The 11,412-nt window shown below is 33.0% G+C and overlaps 2 protein-coding genes across 2 annotated transcripts in view; one reads left to right on the forward strand and one right to left on the reverse strand.

Annotated features, from left to right (window-relative positions):
• LOC108917169 (nucleoredoxin-like) overlaps positions 1–6,419 on the reverse strand; it is a 118,108-nt gene extending 111,689 nt beyond the window's left edge. Inside the window, exon 1 of the mRNA XM_018723654.1 lies at positions 6,213–6,419. The gene's annotated coding sequence lies outside the window, so the exon portion shown is untranslated. The remainder of the gene's footprint in view (positions 1–6,212) is intronic.
• Positions 1–11,412, forward strand: part of LOC108917168 (ATP-binding cassette sub-family A member 5) — a 257,109-nt gene that overhangs the window by 106,750 nt on the left and 138,947 nt on the right. The gene's annotated exons all lie outside the window — the stretch shown is intronic.

Raw genomic sequence — 11,412 nt, forward strand, 5'->3', positions numbered from 1 at the left:
TGTAATAAAACATACAGGGCGTCCAAAAAATTTCAAGATGTGAATTTTCCCTAAGCTAAGTGCCTTTAATTTTTGTTTTCCTTAAAAATTGTATTGAACAAACTCAAGAACTGCGTAATAAAAAAAGAAGAATAATCACATTTTGCAAATAAGACGCGATTTTTAATTATCTTACTTAAAGCAGACAGAAATTGAAAAAAATAAATAAACTTTTATTTTAAATTTAATACAATATAAAAATGGCTTGATAGAACAATTTCCGGTAGCCTGCAAACCAATAGAAATAGCTTTTGTAATTAAAAAATAAAAATAACAAATGAGAACTGAAATTAACAACAACCACGAAGTAAGTTCTATTCAACAATACAATTTTTTTAATCTTTTTCTAAATTCCTTGTACATAGACGAGATTATTTCTTCGTTTATGGCTTCCTGAATTTTTTGCTTAAATAAATTATCGTAAAAATCGTTTGAATACATATTTTGCTTTAAGTATCTCCATAAGAAATAATCTAATGGGGACAAGTCCGATGCCCGAGCAGGCAAAGGTCCATAGCGTCCGATCCACCTGTTATGGAAGTGAACGTCAAGCCAATTTATTTCTAGAAGTGTGGAATGTGCAGTGTATCCGCCTTGTTGAAATATTAATTTTCTTCTGAACTCTAAATTTTCGCTATCTAGTTCTGCAAACAAAATTATTGAAAATTTCCAAATACGAAATGCGATTAAAATTTTCTTCCAAAAAGTAATTATTATTTTTTGACTATTAGTTATCAATCCAAAATTTGGATTATATTTAGCCCCGTATCTACAATTTTTAGAGGAAACCACGCGATTAGTTGTGATTCGTCAGTAGATAAAATTTTGTGATGAAATAATCTGTTTTCAGTCAGTTTCTCGTCCATTGTTAAACAAAAGTACAAACGACGACCATCATCCCCATCAAACAATGTATGATTAAGCATTGATTTGAATGGATAGATTTTGTTGTTTACTAAAATTCTTCGAATATGAGGTTTGCTAATATATATGTTTTCTGACCTTTTCCTGAGTGACACCTTGTACATAGTCCAAACTACAGCAGTAGCAGCCTCGTTATCATTGTATTCTTTTTCTATGTTTTTAATATTCTTTACATCACCAGTTGTATCGAATTTTATAATTAGCCTGCGAACTGCTCTACGAGTTGCAGTTATATTTGGATACTTTTCATTAAAAATTTGTATTGCCGAATCTGCTATTTTTGATCAATTGTTTGATTATTGTGTTGAAAATTCAATAATTCCTATAAACCAATCAGGTTTTCAGTAGGGGATTAGTTCTTCAACTTTATTGGCTAATGTAACTAATGACATTTTGACAGCTACCGACAATTCTCTGATTTCGTCTCTAACTTTACTGGATATGAGTACAGTGACTCTATACAAGACAGTGGCGACAATAGAGTGTATCATTTTTAATTGGTCCACGTGATTTTAGCTGCCATGTTGCATCCAGTGTCAAATTCATCTGTGATGTATCATGTGTCAGGAGCGTTCTTATGGTGTTATTCAATATTCGTATTGTTTTATTTTAATTTTGGCGATTATTAGTGATGCTATACTGGGTATTCTGTGCTAAGGGATAGTTATAATGCTTGCAGAAGCTCCTATAAGGACGACGACCGTGAATTTCTTTCAGGTCTTTTGGACACTATAACAAAAAATATAACACCTACTTAGGAAGTTAAGGTTCCTGCTAACATAGAAGGACCAAAATTTAATCTTAGTTTTAGTGAATTAAATTCTCATTATAACGTGTGCGGATATATTGTTCAAAGTATTGTTAAAACATCAAAAACTTGTACAAACTGTGTACACGCTCTTAGTTCTAAAACGCCAATTTATAAAACATATTCAAAGTTTAGCGTACTTAAGATATTTAGAGAACATGCACTCTTTTTTGTAATGAAGTGGTATTTTGTTTCTTCTTGCAGATGAAAAGTGTTTTACAACATTTTTTGCGATTGTATCTTGACAAAACATAAATTTAAAAGTTTTTTTTTAAAGAAATGTCTGGTTTAAATTTAGATCTACCAAATTGTCATCAGATCAAATATATTATTGTTAAAAGATTTATTATCTTCCGATTAAACATAGCTTCCAAAAAATGCCAAAAAGCATAAAAAAGCTTGCAAGTAAAAGTGTTGTTGGACATTTATTGTAACGAATACTATCATTAGTATTAATTATTTATTTTTGTAATATAAACTCAATAAATTTCATTGTGTAATGTAGGTAAGCTTAATTTTACTTGCCTAGAAAATAAAAACCAATAGTTGCTACTATTATATATTTATCCTCCCCTATTGCACAAGTAGATTCTACATTAATTCATTATTTAAAATCACTTTCCATTCACTTTCCTATTTGCTTAAAATCTGTGCGGAAAATTTATAAGAAAAATACTCTTGATTTATTTTTTATAAAAGTTACTTTTAATTTGACATTGGATGCAACATGGCGGGTGGGCGGGGTTTAATCTCTATTGTCGCCACTGTCTTGTATAGAGTCACTGTAGATATGACTGACATTTGACTCAATTGACATCAATTGCCTTATTGCTAAACTTCATTATTATGGTACTTCTAGCAATATATTGTGCTGGTATTGTAATTACTTACACGGTAGAGAACAATATACTAGATTAAATACAGATTCCTCGATACTAATATCACCTTATAAATCAGTTGGTTCTGGTGTTCCTCAGGGATTTATATTAAAACCACTTTTGTTTAACATGTTTACAGCAGATTTGTCGAGAATTCCTTTGAATTGTAAACTAAATATGTACGCTGACGATCTACAACTCCTTTATAGTTGTAAATCTTCTAATTTAAATATTGCCACAACAGTTATTAATAATGACTTACAATTAATTCATGACTGGACCATAAAAATACTTTATTAGTTAATCCTAATAAAAATCAAAACATTCTATTTGGAACATCAACTCAATTGCGAGGTCTGGATAACTTTCCCGTTTTGAATCATCGTTGACTTTTTCGAATCATGTAACAGTTATCTATAAGAAAGCTTTTCTATAATTAAAACAGTTGCAATGCTTTAAAACGTATCTAAATCCTCAGACCAAAATTTTCCTTACCGAATCTTTAGTTTTATCTCATTTGAATTATGCGGATGTTGTGTATGGATACAAAATTTTTGTTGCGTCCGTTTTATTGCGAATGCCCCCCAGTTTAGTCACATAACTACATATTTACGTTCCTTCAATTTGTTGAGCATGTCTGAGAGGAGACTTATTTTGCCAGTTTTATACTCAACATTTTAAAGATAACAAACCTACATTTTTATGTGTTAAAATACAGGGTGGTCCGAATTTTATGCAGGAAACTTCGAGGACAGATAGGTCTCTTTAAAATAATAGTAGTTTGCCTTATAAACATAGGTCTGGAATGGCCTCGTTTTTGAGATACAGGGTGTTGAAGTTGTTAAAAAAAAAGTTTTTTTGTTTATCTCTCAGGAATCTATTAACCGATCTCAATAAAATTTGGTACAAATAATGTATGATAGTAGGCCTTGCATTCCCTAAAATATGAGCTCTAAAGGTTTAACCAGTGGTGCACAGCTGGAGAGGGATTACCCTCTTTTTGTAAAAAAAAAACCTAGGGCACTATATTTTTTACAAGTTATTGTAACGGATTTATATTCTAATGCAATAAATACGTAAAAAACGTGACTTAAATTTTTTCTCTAAGGTTCACCATTTTCAAGTTATTCATACCAATACAATCCCCTTGTGACAGACACTTCAAACCATAATATTACAAAAATATTTATGTTTATGCTTAAAAGTAAGTGCAATTTGTAAGCACATCAACAAAATTCTTTCCACATCACCTATGAGGTAATTTTCCTGGTGTGTTTTAGTTTTGCCTGGAGACATTATCTTTACAAATAAGAACAATTTAAATAAAAATAATAATAAAAATACATTTACCAAGCAATAACAACTAAACAAGAAACAAAATTAACGTTACGTATTTACAGCAATTGTTTAAAATGCGAACCACCCACATCGATACATTTCTAACATCATCTATTAATGGAACTAATTGAAGCTAATATCATGTGGTGGTTTTCTGTTAATTTATTACACCCGTCTTCTATTCGCTGCAGTAGTTGTGGTCTATTGGAGTAGAGTAAATTTTTCAGATAGGTCACCCCAAACATAGAAGTCCAGGGGTTTAGATCTGGCGATCTGGCTGGCCAAGACACTGGACTCTCTGCACCATTATGGTTGACATTGGCATTTGGTCTTCTACCTATCCATCACCCCATATAATTTTCATTAAGCTATTCTTGTATTATTCACCCAGAACGAGCAGGAGCACCATCCATTGTATCCAGCTATTTTGTCGTATATTTAAGGGTACATCCTCTAATAATTCAAATAGATGGTTTTCTAGAAAGTTTAGAAATGACTCCGAATTTCATGAGGATTTTCTTGTGACCAAATATCCAGATTGTGAAAATCCACTACCCCTCGCCTTGTGAACGTAGCCTCATCGGTCCAAAGTATTTCTAGTAATAATTCAAACAACCACTGATAAAAATTCAGGCGTCTCTCTACATCTCCTGGAAGTAAATTTTGCACAGGTTGTAAATGGTACGGATTTCTGCCATCCTTACATAGAACTTTTCAAATTTTCGATTTACTCACCTCGTCGTCAAATGCTTTTAAAATATCATTTCTTTAATCCAAAAAGATGAAAGCGATAAGTGTAAAGAATTTTGTTGATGTGCTTACAAATTGCACTTACTTTTAAGCATAAACATAAATATATAAAACCGTTACAATAGCTTGTAAAAAATACAGTAGCGTAGGTTTTTTTATAAAAAAGGGGGGTGAGCCTGTCCAGTTGTACACCACTGGTTGAACCTTTGAAGCTCATATTTTAGGGAATACAAGATCTACTGTCATACATAATCTGTACTAAATTTTATTGAAATCGGTCTATGGATTCCGGAGATATAAATAAAAAATATATATTTTTTAACAACCTCAACACCCTGTATCTCTAAAACTAGGCCATTCCAGACCTATGTTTATAAGGCAAAAACTATTTTAAAGAGATCTATCTGCCCTCGAAGTTTCCTGCATAAAATTCGGACTACCCTGTATAATGAAACATACTAAAAATTTGAGATCACTGAGTAGCAAAGAGTGTATTCCTTCCCATAAAACAGAAAAATTTAAAAATTCATTTTCGTATTTAACTTCCTATGTTATTAATAATTTGCCTCTCCAGTATCAAAATTTATCAGTGACAACTGTTAAACATATGTTAAAAATTAATATACTTTTTCTGATTTGGTACTTTTTGATGAATGTAGGTTTTAAGTGTATTTAATTGCGTCTTGTGTTCATTCATTGTTTTTAATCTGCTCTCTTTGCCACAGGAGGTGTTGTAAATCAACTTTTTTTATACATTTTTCTTTTGTAAAAATCGATGTTTATACTTCTTTTTTTGCAATAAATTATTATTATTATTATATCGAATGGAACATTATCGATTTCATAACATTTCACAAGATAAATTCTTTGCTTCAGGATTAGCATTATTAATAAAAGTTATTCGGTGGGCAGTTAATAAAAATAAATATGTTTACTTTGATGTTGATAAGAAAATGTCCATGGTAATCAAATGGTATGTAAAACAGTGAAAAATTGGTTCGTCTTTTTATTTGCAAAATGTGATTATTGAGCTTTTCTTACTATACCCCGTATTTAAGTATTTTGGACGCCCTGTATGTTTTATTACATATTTGATTACTTCCCATGGCTTCCCAAGATAAGCAAAACTTTTTATCACGAATAACTTTTTCTGGAAAAATCAACAATAAAAAGTTTACAAAACTGTGGTACCCCATCCGGGGACACACTGTTTAATATCTTGAATAGAAAATTTAGTAATATCTAATGAATGTAAATTATATACTTACTTTGTTTTTTAATCATCAGGTTTTATTAATGGTACTAAGAAATTAATTATAGTTTAGTTTTCTACAACTAATTGAGATTTAAAAGTATTTAACAACTGAATCAACATTAAAAACGTCATCTTTTACATACAGAACTTAATTTAATTTTTATTATGAGAGAAAACTTCCGTTACTTCAAAATGAAAATACTTTGGCGTCATTTTTTACCTCAATTAAAACTTTTTCGCTTCATCCACTTTTCTGTCATGTTGCATTACCACAAATTAAATCCAGCACCGGTCGTCAATGAACTTGAACCTTTGTAAAATCACAATGCAGAAAGCTTTTTCCGCTGGTCCGACGGCAAGGAGAAAGAGACAGAGATATTAAAGGTACAGCGACTTTGGCTTTGTATCTGCAACTATGACAAACCAACGCACGGCGTCTGGAGCGTCGAGGTCAATATCTACGGGGCGTCGCGACGGTGAGGCATCGACTGAAACGTTGAAAACAAACGGGTTTGAAGTGGCTAACGCACCACATGCGCGGTGCGAGGTTTTGATCATTCCACCGAGGTTACGGAACGACTTCCGAATGTTAAATTCTAGAATTCAAATGGAGAGAACGATCTAGTTAACTCTGCTAGCTTTGGTGTGTCCGATTAATAGGGCTGTTTCCATTCTAATTTAAATTTTCATTTTATAAAAGTGTGAGGTAACAAAAATAATGCGAAATCACTGCCGAGCATTAATAACATATATTATAGTAGTAATCTAAACAATAACACGCTTGTTTACATATTATAGACTTTGGTTTGAATACTGTAATATCAGTTACTTAAAGACATCGGTATTCAAACTGTGTTCCGACGGAACCCTGGCGATCCCCACAACCTATCTGGGTATTCACTTCTTGTGAATTTGGGGGTGGTTTCCACCCCTTAGACAGGTACGGGCAAAGCAGTTGAGAGCTATTCTGCGATGTCTCCATTGCATTCTCAAGAGCTTCTAAGCTAAAAGTTTTCATGACGCAGATCTATGACCGATCGCTATTGTTCCCTACTTGTCCAAAGTGCTAGAGATTATTATAAAAGATAACTTGTCATCGTATCTAGAAGTCAACAATTAGCGCAATTGTTGACGGCTTTAATCAAGGCCTTACAACCGAGGCAATCATGTGTGACTTATCTAAAGCTTTCGACTCAGTGTCTACTGCCATACTTCTTCGTAAGCTTAAGTTCTATGGAGTGAGGTCCAATGCATTAAATTTGTTCGCGTCTTCTCTTACAAACAGGAGGCAGTTTGTTTGCTGCGAAGGTATAAATTTTAACATTGTTCCTATAAATAATGGTGTACCACAGGGGTCTATTTTGGAGCCTCTACTTTTTCTTGTTTATTTTAATGACCTCTTGACGGTCATTATATATTATTTGCAGACGATACTACGATCTTATGAAGTGGTGACACATATTTTATATTTTAATGTTTCCCTATTTGATAAAGCTAAAGATTGGTTTTCTGCAAACGAACTAATGTTAAATGAGTCTAAAACTCAACACATGAAGTTCAGATCCAATAGACGAACTATTAGCTCTACGCCAGTGAAACTGCTAGGTTTAATGCTTAACGATCACCTAAATTGGAAAGCTCATATCGATACTTTGTGCTCAAAATTACCTTCTCAAATATTCATATTACGACAACTTAAAAATTGCTTGCCTTATAGTATTCTGAGATCTGTTTATTTCTCTCTTATTAATAGCCACTTGACTTACGGGATTTTATTTTGGGGGAATTCAACGTCGTTTAAGAGAGTCTTCTGCTTGCAAAAATCGGCTATACGCATTATCAGCAATTCTTCACCAAGTACTCATTGTCAGCCATTATTTAAAAAACTAAAAATTCTTCCATTACCCTGTTTGTATATAACAGAGTTATTACTCAGCATTCACCGTAACATAAAGGAGCTTAGACACAATTATGATAATCATAATTATAATACAAGGCATGCTGGTGATCTAATTGTACTGAAATCCAGGATTGACATATAAACACAGTTTGGACTTGAAACTTTATAATATTTTAGTAAGTAGATTCGCTCAACACAAACTTAACGCAATGAATTTTAAACTTTTTAAAACATTTACCAAGCATTACTTAATTAAAAATTGTTTTTATAGCGTTCAAGAGTATATCAATAAATTGACATTTAAATAAATTTTACATGTTCACTTACTGTCTCCGTTTTATATTTTATTTATATTTGTGACACAACATGTACTTTTGTATATAAAATTATCAATAAACAATATTTGTCCGGAAGGGTATAGAAGTAGAAGGGGCGTAGAAGGGGTAACAACTCCTTTAACTTTAAAAATTTTTACTTAGTGAAATATTTATTTTGTTAATCGTAGTATAATATAGTATAATCAGTAAGAAATGTGTTTGAAAATTTTTTTAAGTGTGGTCAAAAAAATCGAGATGTTGGCCGGGTTCAGCAAGTTGTAAAAGTTTGGGGAACCGCTGCATAAATTTTGGGAGTTTGTCGAGCTCGATAAAAAAACAAAAAATATTTTTACCTTTCATTTTTATACAACAGATTTATTGATATTTTGAAAATACACAAAAAAAAAATTGAAAAAAGTATTAAAACTAAATAAGTTATAAGCTTGTATAGTTGGGGGTAAAAAAAGGGGTGTGCTGGTTGACACTCTTCTTTTCATCTGAAATAAAATAAAGGTTACGTCTGATAAAATTGCGAATCTTATCATTCGTTCATGTTATCTGCTTAAGAGAATTGCATATGCTTTACATCCGAGTGTCTCTACAGTAAATCATGTTACAGCTGAGTGTAACAGAGGTGAAGCACCTAGAAGTCCAGCAAAAAGACGTCAATGGGAAAAATGAATTGTAGATATTGATTTTAACAAAACTGCAATTCGGAATATTATTGATGAAATGTATGGAGGCAGATAGTTGAAATATTATTAAATTTATATCAATCTTAAGTTAATATGATTGATTTCGGAAAAACATAAATATTTTTTTGAAAATTGCGAGAAAATCCCAAACGGGATGCATAACATCGCTGTTGAAGATTGTTCAATTAATCGATTTTAAATATTGTAAACATGATCCACATCGTGGACTAACAGAGCTATCCACGATTGAACGAAGTGTGTACATTTTTTACATGAATATCTTAACTTAAAGAGGAAGGCATACGCCAGTTCATTTTCCTTGATGTCTCGCGGACCTTTAAACATAGTACTGTTGGACGATTCTGACGAAATACTATTTGTAAGAGTGAAACAGATCAAGTTGATAGTGTAAGGTACATTTATTATCCAATGGGGCTTGATAATATATTACTGTTTTTATTGGTACTTCAACTGATTGTGCTGTACTTCATAAGCTGCGATTCTAGGTTACAATTTTGATAAACTGAATTCGCTATCAAAAATTCTTCAGAGTGCCAAGCCCAAGCTAATTTTAGAACAAAAGAAACCTATGGCATCAGTATCCAAAAAAATTACAATATTTCGCAAATCGTAAATCAAGTCCTAAATAAAAAATGTTCAAAATTAAAAAACAAAAACAGGGAAGTTTATTTAAAAAAACTAAATAAAAAACGGTACAAGTAAAGTATGATTCTAATGTAAGAATCTATGGTAACAGCCTTAACCTACTTTTTTTGTAACATCCTGTATATTCTCACCGGCTCGTTTCACTCTGATAACTTTTTTCCAGATATTTTCCAGACGATTTTTCATATTTTCAATATGCCATCCAAATGAGGCCACAAAAAGCATCCTAGGTCTTGCTCTCGAAGATTTCAATGTAGACATTAATCAAGACTGCAGATGTAGATGAATTAAGAACTGCTCCTTCAGTTTGTTCATAAAACTGATTCTTAAAGGCGTGGAGATTCCATCTGGTGCACACTTTTACCAAGCTTACTTTTAGTTCTAATTCCTTCTGCAATGACTTACCAAAATGTCTTTATTTAACACTTTTTTAAACAGTGATGATCTTATTTCTGTGGTTAGGTTAGACCGCGGCCTTATCAGGCCCATTGTGCTTTCCACTTTTCAAGCCTATTCAGCAAGTAGCTTTGTCCTTTTAATAAAGTCCAAAAGGTTCCTTTTCGACACTTCTCTCAGCTGCTTGGGTTACAGAAAGAATTTACCCAGAAGCATCATTCTACTACGTATAAATCTTGGACACCTTGGAACCATTCCAAGAGTTGGTTGCGACATAAATATTTCCATAATCCTGGAATAGGGACTACCTCTCCAGTCATTATTATTCATAATGGTATTCGGTATGCTGCTAACCACGCCTTCCACCACGATATGAAGCCGTGGCAGAATTAACATGACTTCTATCTCAGCTTGGCTTCAGTCCACAGGTTCTACCGATACACAATGTCTGCTTCCTCTTACTTACCACTTCTTCCAAATGTGCATTCCAGGTAAGCTTATTATCTAGTATCAGTCCTAGATATTTAACCCCCCTCTCCCCTAATATAAATTCAGAGAGCTCAATCAAATTTCTTGTCCGGGTTTACTGACAGTGCTTGTCCTTCACACCAATTATTTATTCACTACAGAGCCTATTTCTGAAATGATATTATGTTTCCCGGCTATGAGAACGACTAAGTCGTCCGCAGGGGGCAGTCCCGGCTTACCTTGCACCGGGTTGTCTCTCAAGAAAGAGTAACTGTCACCGTTCGGTTCGTCAACATGATATTTATCCGTCGACACAAAGTCGTCATGCTGCCCCTGCAGCAAAAATTAATACATTCAAAGAGTGTATTGTCAAATGCCCCTTGAATATCCAGAAAAGTTGCCACAGCTAGATTTTTATAGTGCATCGACTTCCCTATTTTAGAAACTAGGTTATGAAGGGCTATGTTGACTGATCTGCCTGCACGGTAATAATACTGGTACTTGTGTAGAGGATTTTTTCAGCAACACAGTCATGTTACATCAAAATCTACTGAATGATGTATTCTGAATCTACAAGTGGTTGGTTTCCCATATCTTGTTGATAAAACCAACAACATCTTTGACTTGATATTATGTCTTTCCCATTAGATATATAATTTTATGATACACGTACTGGGTAAATGGGTGATTAGCTTATCCAACTGCATCCACTATTTTCCAAAGTGTATGTGTGCTTTTGGAGAGATTCAATTACGAGGGTGGTCTGAAAAGTTTCCGACCTCAACATGAAGATGGCAGCACTCGTAAATAAAACCTAGTGAATTTCGTTGTTCATCTGTTGACAGTTACTCACCAAAGTTTCAGCCATTTTGGACGCGCAGTTATTATGTAACAGTCGTTTGAGTGAGTTGATGTGAGTGTTTTTATGAAAATGGACAAAATCGAGTATCGAGCTATCATTAAGACACTCACATCAAC

Source organism: Anoplophora glabripennis, unplaced genomic scaffold (genome assembly GCF_000390285.2).
Source record: "Anoplophora glabripennis isolate ALB-LARVAE unplaced genomic scaffold, Agla_2.0 scaffold79, whole genome shotgun sequence".
Lineage (NCBI taxonomy): Eukaryota > Metazoa > Arthropoda > Insecta > Coleoptera > Cerambycidae > Anoplophora > Anoplophora glabripennis.